The following is a 10,967-nucleotide window of genomic DNA, read 5'->3' as shown; positions in this document are numbered from 1 at the left end:
TTTTTTGAGACAGAGTCTCACTCTGTTGCTCAGGCTGGAGTGCAGTGGCACAATCTTGGCTCACTGCAACCTCTGCCTCCCGGGTTCAAGTGATTCTTCTGCTTCAGCCTCCTAAGTAGCTGGGACTACAGGTACACACCATCATGCCCAGCTAATTTTTGTATTTTCAGTAGAGGCAGCATTTCACCGTGTTGGCCAGGCTGGTCTTGAACTTCTGGCTTCACATGATCTGCCCGCCTCGGCCTCCCAAAGTGCAGGGATTACAGGCATGAGCCACCGCACTCGGTGTGGTGTAGTTCAATGGGTAACTGAATCTGTAGCTCAAGAGATACCTGAACTAAAAAAAGAATTTGAAGATTATCACTGATATAGGTAACTTTTAAAGTTGTATAAATGAATGAAATCACTTACAGAATGTTGACAAAGAAATGAAGAGTTTCTTTCCTTTCAAATGCTGCAAACATGCTCCACCAGATTCTTAGTCAGGCCAAGAAGCATCTGAGCTTGATCCCCTCTTTGTGTTTATTGGAGCTGAAGGTACTGGAGCAGCACTGTGTATCTTGTGTCTGGCATTGTTCAGTCCAGATGTTAGTTGATGGAAAGAATAACCCAGAACCCTGAAACAAACTGGGTCCTAATGATCCATACAAGTTCTACTCAGTGAATGTGGATTACAGCATACTGAAGAAAGAAGGTCCAGATTTCTAAATGTTTCTCTATAAAGCCACTTTAGAATGAAGGTCTTCCAGACGTCATCTGCACAATTTTCCACTTAATCAGGAAATATTTCTCCTCTAAATGCATGAAATCATGTTGATATATTGGATTGAAGATTATACAGATCAATTAGTATCTGAAACTTGAGAAAAACTAAAAAGAAAAAGAAATAAAAAAGGCCTTGGCGGGATCCCTGAACAACACTTGGAGATCAAGAGAGGAGAAGGAATAGCCAATGTAGAAACCAGGAAAGTACAGTAACATAGAAGCTAAGGGAAGAGAAGAATGTTTCTAGGAAGGAGTTGGCATCTGAACTGAATGCTGTTAAGGGAACTATTAATAGTAAGATGACAGCAGTTTTTATTGGCAGCATAGAGATATTGCTGATTTTTTTTTTCTTTTTATTGACACATGGTCTTGCTCTGTTGCTCAGGCTGGAGTATAGTGGCATGATCACAGCTCATGGCAGCCTCAACCTCCCCAGGCTCAGGTGATCCTCCTACCTCAGCCTCCTTGGTAGCTGGGACTACAGGTGCACACCACCACATCCAGTTAATTTTTTTGTATTTTTTGCAGCAACAGGTTTTCGCCATGTTGTCTAGGCTGGTTTTGAACTCCTGGGCTCAAATGATCTACCCGCGTCAGCTTCCCAAAGTGCTGGGATTATGAGCCACCACTCCTAGCCTGATATTGCTAATTTTATACAGTTTTGGGGGAGTGATGACAGCAGAAGCCAGACTGGACTTTGAAAATGAAATATGAAGATAGATCTCTCAACAAAATTGCTTTGAAAGAAACAGGCTGGTAGCTAGGGATTTGTGGGGATAGTCATGTCTATGGGAATAGCTCAATAATCAGACTGGTGATTCAGGAGAGGGGATAACCAATGGAGCAATCAGTGTTATGCAAATAAGGCAAATTAAAGCCTCATTTTAAATAATTGTTTATTAGTCATTTCTCACACTAAGATTTAAAGGATTGTTATTAAGACCATCAAAATAAGGTTACAGATAATGCTGCTTCCAGAAAATAGAAATAGTCTAGTTTTTTTCCTTATGTACTTAACCACATAGCTTCCCTCAGTGATTCACAAAATACCAAGATCTTTCCCTAATCTTTCATATGATCACAAATTTAGCTGTCTGGAGGACTTGATACTCTTTATAAATGTGAGGCATGAGGCCTGTCGTCTTAGGGCTTTCCTTCTTTTTTTTTTTTTTTTGAGATGGAGTCTCAGGCTGGAGTACATTAGTGTGATCTCAGCTCAATGCAACCTCCATTTCCTGGGTTCAAGTGATTCTCCTGCCTCAGCCTCCTGAGTAGCTGGGATTACAGGCATGCGCTACCATGCCTGGCTAATTTTTGTATTTTTAGTACAGACAGGGTTTCACTGTGTTGGCCAGGCTTGTCTCGGGCTCTTGACCTCAGGCAGTCTGCGTACCTCAGCCTCCTAAAGTGCTGGAATTATAGGCATGAATTGCCATGCCCAACCTTTTTTTTTTTTTTTTTAAGACAGGTCTCACTCTGTTGCCCAGACTGGAGTGCAGTGGCATGATCTCAGCTCACTGCAGCCCCTACCTCCTGGGTTCAAGTGATCCTTCTCGTGCCTCAGCCTCCCGCGTAGCTGAGACTGCAGGCCTGTGCCACCATGTCTGGCTATTTTTATTTTTGTAGAGACAGTGTCTCCCCGTATTTCCCAGGCTGGTCTCAAACACCTGGGCTCAAGCAATCTGCCTGCCTCAGCCTCCTACGGTGCTGGGGTTACAGGCATGAGCCACTGTGCCAGGCCAGGGCATTCTTGAGTTGCATTATAAATAAAGGGTCAGGTAGTACTTGTGGAAAACCTGCCTACAGGTGTCCTCTTGTGAAAATAAGTAATTCAAAGTCTAAGCTGTTGGAATGCTAAATTATTTTGAGCCTTAAAGGAATGCGAATTTCAGGGCCTGAGTCGTTGACAGGCTGTAAGCTGGGCAGCTATAAGCTATAAGCTTTTGTCTGTCTAATTAACAAATTAAGCCTTTTCCCTTACATGCATTGTTTCATAAAATGTAAATGGTTGAAGGGTGCCAGGGAGGACCCCCTTCCCTCTAACCACAGACTTTCATTATAGATTGACCCCCCCCTTACCTTTCTCACACAAAGATTTCTAGGCTATCATATGGCTTAAGATGCAAAGTTAAATACACCCTTTAAAATTGGAAAGGAAATGAAAAACCAGTTATAAGAAAAAGAAAACAAGCTGCATGGAAACAAACTGTAACTAACTAATTTGTTATAATTCATAAATCAGTCTTATATAGAAAATGTTGTAATCTTGTTAAAGTTGTCTTTTTCCTACGTAAGAAAAAATTTAGCTTTTGCCTTCGAAGCACTAACCCCATTTCTCTGAAGGGGTGCATCCAGGAATGGCTTCAGCTTCTCTTGAATAAGCTCTTTAAAACTGGATCCTGATCCTTTTGATTATTTCAGATTGATACTCTTCAGTAAAAAGTCTTTGGATATAGCTGGGTATAATGGCTTATACCTGTAATCCCCACCACTTGGGAAGTTGAGGTGAAAGGGTTGCTTGAGGCCAGGAGTTTGAGACTTGGCTGAGCAACATAGCAAGACCCTGTCTCTAAATAATAATAATAGTAATAATAAAATCTTTAGATATGTGTGGTTTCCTACCTATGTTGTATTTATGGAATGTCATAGTCTGTTTTGTGCTCCTATAACAGAATACCACAGACTGGGTAATTCAAAATGAACAGAAATTTACTGACTCACTGTTCTGGAACTGGGAAGTCTAAGATCAATGGACCAGTGTCTGTCAAAGGCCTTCTAGCTGCATTATTCCATGACAAAAGGCAGAGAGCAAGAGAGAGAAAGGCGGCTGAACTGGTCTTGCTATAAGGAATCCACTCCTGTGATAATAGCATTAATATATTCATGAGGGCAGCGCCCTCATGGCCTAATAATCTGTTAAAGATCCCATCTCTTAATATTGTTGTATGGGGATTGAGTTTCTAACATGTGATTTTTGGGGGATATGACATATTCAAGCTATAGCAGGGCACTGGCAGAGAAAATGCCCATGTGGATTTTAAGTCTGGACTAGTGTTAGAATGTATGAACCCACAAAAATATCCGAGACATGTCTCAATCAATTTAGAAAGTTTATTTTGCCAAGATTAAGGATGCACCTGTGACACAGCCTCAGGAGGTCATGATGGCATGTGCCCAAGGTGCCTGGGGCACAGCTTGCTTTTATACATTTTAGAGAGACATAATACATCAGTCAATACATGTAACATTTACACTGGTTTGATCTGGAAGGGCAAGACAACTCAAATCACAGGAAAATTTAAAAAGTTTCTGATTGGCAATTGGTTGAAAGAGTTATATCAATAGAAAGAAGTGTCTGGTTTCCCTAAAGGGGTTATAGAGACCATGGCTTTATATTGCAGATGAAGCCTCCTAGTAGAAGGCTTCAGAGAGAATACATTTCAGATGTCTCTTATCAGACTTAAGGTCTGTGTAGATGTTCATGCTGGTCAGCTTTTCCTGAATTCCAAAAGACAGGAGGGTATACTGAGGTATGTTCGACCCCACCATCCTGTTGTGGCCTGAACTAGATTTTCGAGTTAACTTTGGAATGCTCTGGGCTAAGAGGAGTGGCTCATTCAGATGGTTGGAGGGCCTTAGAATTTTATTTTTGGTTTACAAGTGCCAGGTTTTTCTATGAGGCCTGAATTTGTCTAAGATAGAAATAAAAGCCCATTACAGCAAATAGTACCCCTGTCTTGGTTTGGGTTTCCTTCAAAATGTACCCTGAGACAAGCATCAGGAGGCAGGCAGGCAGTTTGACAGGCAATCTCAGGAAGAACAGGTGAGAAATTGGGAAAGGGAGACAGGGAGAAAAGGCAAAGAAGGTGTGGTAATGAATGTGGGGATTGCAGCTGTGGTCAAAAGGGGCTTAATCTTGCTGGAGACTTCTGCAGGACCTTGCGGAACGTGCCCCAGATTGCCCCATTTATAGTCTCATCTCGTTGGTTGGGGTTTGGCTCTGGGTCGATGGCTGGATCCCCCTTCCCAGTACTGAGACGGCTCCGATGACTGGAGTGTTCGAACACCAGGGTCCTTAGTCTCACACCAATTTTGATAAAACAACATGGACACACGTGGAGTAGTTTTAAGGAGCAAAAAGTTCAATAGTCAAGAAAGACGGAAGGAAGGAGAAAACAGCTCCCCTGTACAGAGGCAGAGGGAGGAGGATTTCTCTCTGCAAACCACTTTCTGCTATCCTCCCCTTGCCCCCACACCCCCACCCCTACACACACACACACACACACACACACACACACACACACACACACAGACACACGGCAGGGGGTGAGGAGAGAAATGACTGTCTGTTTTCACACCGCTATAAAGAACCTCCTGAGACTGGGTAATTTTTGAAGAAAAAAGGTTTAATTGTAATTGACTCACAGTTCTGCATAGCTGGGGAGGCCTCAGGAAATTTACAATCATCATGGAAAGTGAATGGGAACCAAGGACTTTCTTCGCATGGTGGCAGGAGAGAAAGAGTGAAGGAGAAACTGTTACACACTTTTAAACCATCAGATCTCATGAGAACTCACTGTCGTGAGAACAGCGTAAGGGAAACCACCCACCTGACACAATCACCTCCTACTAGGCCCCTCCGCTGACACGTGGGGATTATAATTCCAGATGAGATTTGGGTGGGGACACAGAGCCAAAGCATATCAAACTGCATGTCTATTGCTGGTGCACGTGGATTCAGGTGGCAAACAGGTATGAGGTGGGGCATCAGAGCCCTCCTTACAATATTCACGTATTGCAAAGTTACTTCCCTGCAGTGATGACTGGGAGAGTCTTATTATCCCCAATTCTGAACACTCCTGGATTTAAATGGTTTCTTTCATCCCTGTCTATATAACTGTTCCTTTATCAGCCAGCTATATTGTAATTGATAAAGAAGCCATGCGGCCATGAGAATACTGACATCAAACAGTTACTTTTCAGCTTCCTTTCCTACCTTTAAATGGTCATGCCTTTCCCTCAAAGGGACTTTGGAAAAATCTTTTAAACTCTTACTCTACCACTAAAATCAGGTGAATGCACAAAGCAATCTAGGGCTTGGAACGATACATAAGGCTGGTGGTGTGTATCTGAATGTTTTTCTCTAAACCTGGGGCTTTCAACCAAGGCCCCATAGTTATGGCGGAACGCCTGGCATATATGACACCCCTGGTAGTATGCGCCACTTTTCTCCCCAGGGGCAGGTGGAGAGAGGCTCCATTACAATCATACCCTCAAAAGGGTCTGTGATGCCAAAACAGAACAAGAGGCACTGTCCTGATTGGTTCAGCTAAGGTTTCTACTTCACTTACTTACTTCATGTGGAAGACTGAAGAAAAGGCAAGAATACCCACTGGAAGTAGAGGGGAGGCCTGGCTGCCCCTACAAATATCCACAGAATAGCACAACCCTAAGGGTCCTTCAAAGATCTGTCTCTTGGCTTCATGGCTTCAAGGTCTGAATTGCGACCATTCAGAAGACTGACATCTTCCTGGGAGCAGCAGATTTTATAATGGAGAAGCCTTCTTGGTATGTAAGAAATCAAAATGAAAGAAGAGGCCGGATACGGTGGCTCACACCTGTAATCCCAACACTTTGGGAGGCTGAGGCGGGTGGATCACCTGAGGTCAGGGGTTCGAGACCAGCCTGGTCAACATATAGTGAAACCCCGTCTCTATTTAAAAAATACAAAAAATAGCTGGGTGTCGTGGTGCATGCCTGTAGTCCCAGCTACTTGGGAAGCTGAGACAGGAGAATCGCTTGAAGCTGGGAGGTGGAGGTTGGAGTGAGCCAAGATCGTGCCACTGCACTCCAGCTTGGGTGACAGAATGAGACTCCATCTCAAAGAAAAAAAAAAAAAGGGAAGGAAGTTCAGAATTTGCATGGTGGCCTAGGCTTTTACAATTGTGATGAGGATATACCTGCTTCATGTGGGACTCAGACACTAGAATTATGTCTTACCTGTGCTGTGCTTAAACGGGCTTTGCCAACACTGCCTTAGGAGTCTCCTTTTCCTGGCCCCTAGGATTAACCAGTTTGAGGAATGGCCTTCCCTCCCTTCTCCTTTTCCTATTCTAGATACATCAAGGCATTCAATCATGATTTTTTAAGGGCTTTTTCTTAATAACCAAGTAGGAATATGTCCACCCTGATGATTTCCATGTTAATTTCATGCATTAATAATGCTCAGAGGACTGCCTTATTTCCTGTTCCTTGGAAACCAACTCCTTAGAGCTTCCTTGCACACACACTTCTAAGAGACTTCGTAAGAACTTTTTTTGTGTTTAGCTTTTGCTGAGACGAGGGTGAAATTTAACAGAGCACGCATAAAATTTCATCTAAAGCTGCCTATTTGTTCACCCTGGCAAAACAGAGGTACAGAAAGGCTGTGAGGGAGTACATCATTCAGCCTTGAGGACTTGTTTGCATCTGCATTGCACAGTGGGGAATGAGAATGCCTACCAGTGAGCCATCTGACCAGTGACTAGAGTAGGTTATTTATTTATTTATTTATTTATTTATTTATTTATTTCAGACAGAGTTTCATTCTTGTTGCCCAGGCTGGAGTGCAATGGGGCGATCTCGGCTCACTGCAACTCCACCTCCCAGGTTCAAGCTATTCTCCTGTCTCAGCCTCCGGAGTAGCTGGGATTATAGGCACCTGCCACCATGCCCAGCTATTTTTTTTGTATTTTTAGTAGAGACGGGGTTTCACCATGTTGGACAGGCTGGTCTCGAACTCCTGACCTCCTGATCGACCTGCCTTGGCCTCCCAAATTGCTGGGATTACAGGCATGAGTCACCTCACCTGGCCAATGACTAGAGTAGGTTATTATTTATTTAGCACCTATTATATGTTCCAGGCACTGTGCTGGGGATGGAAAGACAAATAAGATCTATGCCCCATAGGGACCCTAACGTGAACAAATGGAGCATATTGTGCTAAGTGTTATGGTGGAGGTAAGATTAAGATGACTTGAGAGGACTGTGTGTTGGGGGAAGGGAAAGAGACAAGGATGGAAAAGAGTAGGTGTTTTCCAGGACAAGGTAGGGAACACAATGAGTTCAGGAACTACAGTCTCCTATGCCTGGAGCCTGGAGTGTGTGAGAGAAAGGAGCGAGATGAACCCAAAGAGGAAGGTATGTGTTGCTGAGAAGTCAGTAGTAATTTATCTGTAGGTGGTAGGGAACATGGACATTAGTTTCCTGCAGCTGCTGTTACATATCACAAATTTGGTGGCAACAGAAATGGATTCTCCCGCAGTTCTGGAGGCCAGAAATGCTGAAAACAAGCTATTGACAGGACTCTGCTCCCTCTGGAGGCCCTAGGGGAGAATACTTTCCTTGCCTCTTCCAGCTTCTAGTGGCTACTAGCATTCCTTGGCTTGTGGCTGCGTCACTCCCATCTCTGCCTCTGTGGTCACAGTGCCTTCTCCTCTTCTGCCTGTGTCAAATCTCCCTCTGCCTCCCTCTTATAAGGATACACATGATTGCATTTATGGCTCACCTGGATAAATGTGCATAATCGATTTTACGATTCTTAATTACCTGCACAAAATACCACCCCCACTCCACTTTCTTGCAATCTAAGGTAACATATACACGTTCCAGAGATTAGGACATGGATATCTTTTTTTTTTTTTTGAGACAGAGTCTTGCTCTGTCACCCAGGCTGGAGTACAGTAGCGTGATCTCGGCTCACTGCAAGCTCTGCCTCCCGGGTTCACGCCATTCTCCTGTTTCAGCCTCCCAAGTAGCTAGGACTACAGGTGCCTGCCACCATGCCTGGCTAATATTTTTATATTTTTAGTAGAGATGGGGTTTCACTGTGTTAGCTAGGATGGTCTCGATCTCCTGACCTTGTGATCCGCCTGCCTTGGCCTCCCAAAGTGCTGGGATTACAAGTGTGAGCCACAGCGCCCGGCTAGGACATGGATATCTTTTGGGGAACATTTTTCAGTTTATCACACTGTGTGAGGTGTTAAGCAGGGCAACAAATGAGTCAGACTTAGATCCTTCAAGGGATGGTGTGGCACAGTCAGAAAAAACCTTCTGATGACATTTATCAAACCTTCCTCATTCTTTTGTGTTTAATGACTACTTAGTATTCTTGTGAATGAATGTACCATAATTTATTCAAGCACTTCCCTCATTCAGGAACTTTCAAGTTGTTTCCAAGTTTTTTTTTTTTTTTTTTTTTTTTTTTTTTTACAAACAATGCTACAATGAATCACCTTGTAATGGGCCAATTGCACAATGTGCAAATATACCTGCAGGTAAATCAGGAGCCCATATTCCGGGTTCAGACTCAGATACATTGGGGAAAGATAAGAGTGGATGCCTGTTACATTTTACAATAGATAATATTAATGGATTGTGAAATATATACTGAGCACTGTTCGAAGCATTTGTGAAATGGCTTTATTGCAATAGAATTCATATGCCATACAATTAACTCAAAGCATGCAATTTAATGGTTTTTAGTATGTTCAGAGTTGTGTATGCAACCATTACCACTATCTAATTCCAGAACATTTAAATCACCCCATTAGTCTCTTATTACCATTTCCCCTCCTCCATCCTTAGGCAACCATTAGTCTACTTTCTGTTTCTGTGGGTTTGCCTATTCTGGATATTTCCTATCAATGAAATCATACAGTATGTGGTCTATTGTGTCTCGCTTCTGTGAAAGGGAAATATCTTGGGCTCCCCCAAATTACTAAAGGGAAAATTCAAGCTGGGAACTGCTTAGAACAAACCTGCCTCTCATTCTATTCAAAGTTATCCCTGTGTTCATGGAGATAAATGCATATCTGATTGCTTCCTTTGGAAAGGCTAATCGAAAACTCAAAAGAGTGCAACCATTTGTCTCTCACCTATCTGTGACCTGGAAGCTCCCTCCCCGCTTGAGTCTTCCTGCCTTTGCTTCGAGTTGTCCCGCCTTTCCAGACAAAACCAATGTACTTCTTACATATGTTGATTGATGCATCATGTCTCCCTAAAATGTGTAAAACCAAGCTGTGCCCCAACCACCTTGGGCACATGTCATCAGGACTTCCTGAGGCTATGTCACAGGTGCTGGTCCTCAACCTTGGCAAAATAAACTTCCTAAATAGTTAACTGAGACTTGTCTCAAATTTTTGGGGTCCACACTTCTTTCACTTAATACAATGTTTTTGAGGTGCATCCACGTTGTAGCATGTGTCAGTACTCCATTCCTTTTTATTGCATGGGTATGTCACATTTTATTTACCATTAATAAGTTGATGGTCATTTGGATTGTTTCCACGCTGTTGCCCAGGCTAGAGTGCAGTAGCTTACTGCACTGACATCGTGGCATATTGCAGCCTTGACCTCCTGAGAACAAGCCATTCTTCCTCCTCAGCCTGGCAAGTAGCTTGGCTTACAGGTGCCCGCCAGCATGCAAGGCTAATTTTTAAAAATCTTTTTGCAGAGATGAGGTATCCCTATGTTGCCCAGGCTGGTCTGGAACTCCTGCGCTCAAGCCATCTTCCCAAAGTGCTGGGAATACAGACATGAGCCACCATGCCCAGTCTATTTTTAGTTTTTTGAGGTCAGTAAAACAAACTATTGTACAAACACAAAACAATTTAACAATCTATTGTGCCTTTCCACATTCCTTCAGTCACTTTTTTTTTTTTTTTTGTGAGACAGAGTCTCGCTCTGTTGCCCAGGCTGGAGTGTAGTATCCTGGTCACAGTTCACTATAGCCTGGAACTCCTTGGCTCAAGTGAGCCTCCTGCCTCAGCTTCCGGAGTAGCTGGGCTTACAGGCATGCCCCACCACACCAGGTTAAGGCCTTGAGTAATTAAAAAAAAAAATCTTTTCCTGTGTAGGCACGATCGCGATATGGATGAAACACAGCCTTTGTTCCCGTCTGCACAAGGCTTCTTCCCGGTCTTTGTTTCTCCAGAGCCTTGCACGTGGTAGGTGCTCAGCATTTGTTGACTGGATCAAGTAGGGCGAGGGAGCGCAGCCCGTTCGGGTTTGAAACTGCTCCGGACGCCCAATTAATGTTTGGCAGCGCCTGGTGACTTCAATCCCAGCCCCTCCGGCCCGACCCCGCTCCCGGGACAAAAACACAAGGGCGAAGGCCGGCGCGGGCGCGCGGGGCATGCCGGGCGCCCCCAGGTGGGCAGGTG

General features: G+C 43.8%; 1 pseudogene; it reads left to right on the top strand.

Annotated features, from left to right (window-relative positions):
• The first annotated feature begins 214 nt into the window (after positions 1-214).
• LOC110742602 lies at positions 215-1,178 on the top strand (annotated as a pseudogene).
• The last annotated feature ends 9,789 nt before the right edge of the window (positions 1,179-10,967 follow it).

This window comes from Papio anubis, chromosome 1, assembly GCF_008728515.1.
Source record: "Papio anubis isolate 15944 chromosome 1, Panubis1.0, whole genome shotgun sequence".
In the NCBI taxonomy this organism is placed as follows: domain Eukaryota; kingdom Metazoa; phylum Chordata; class Mammalia; order Primates; family Cercopithecidae; genus Papio; species Papio anubis.
Note: the sequence above shows the minus strand (reverse complement) of the source record. Positions and strands in the feature narration are given on the sequence as shown.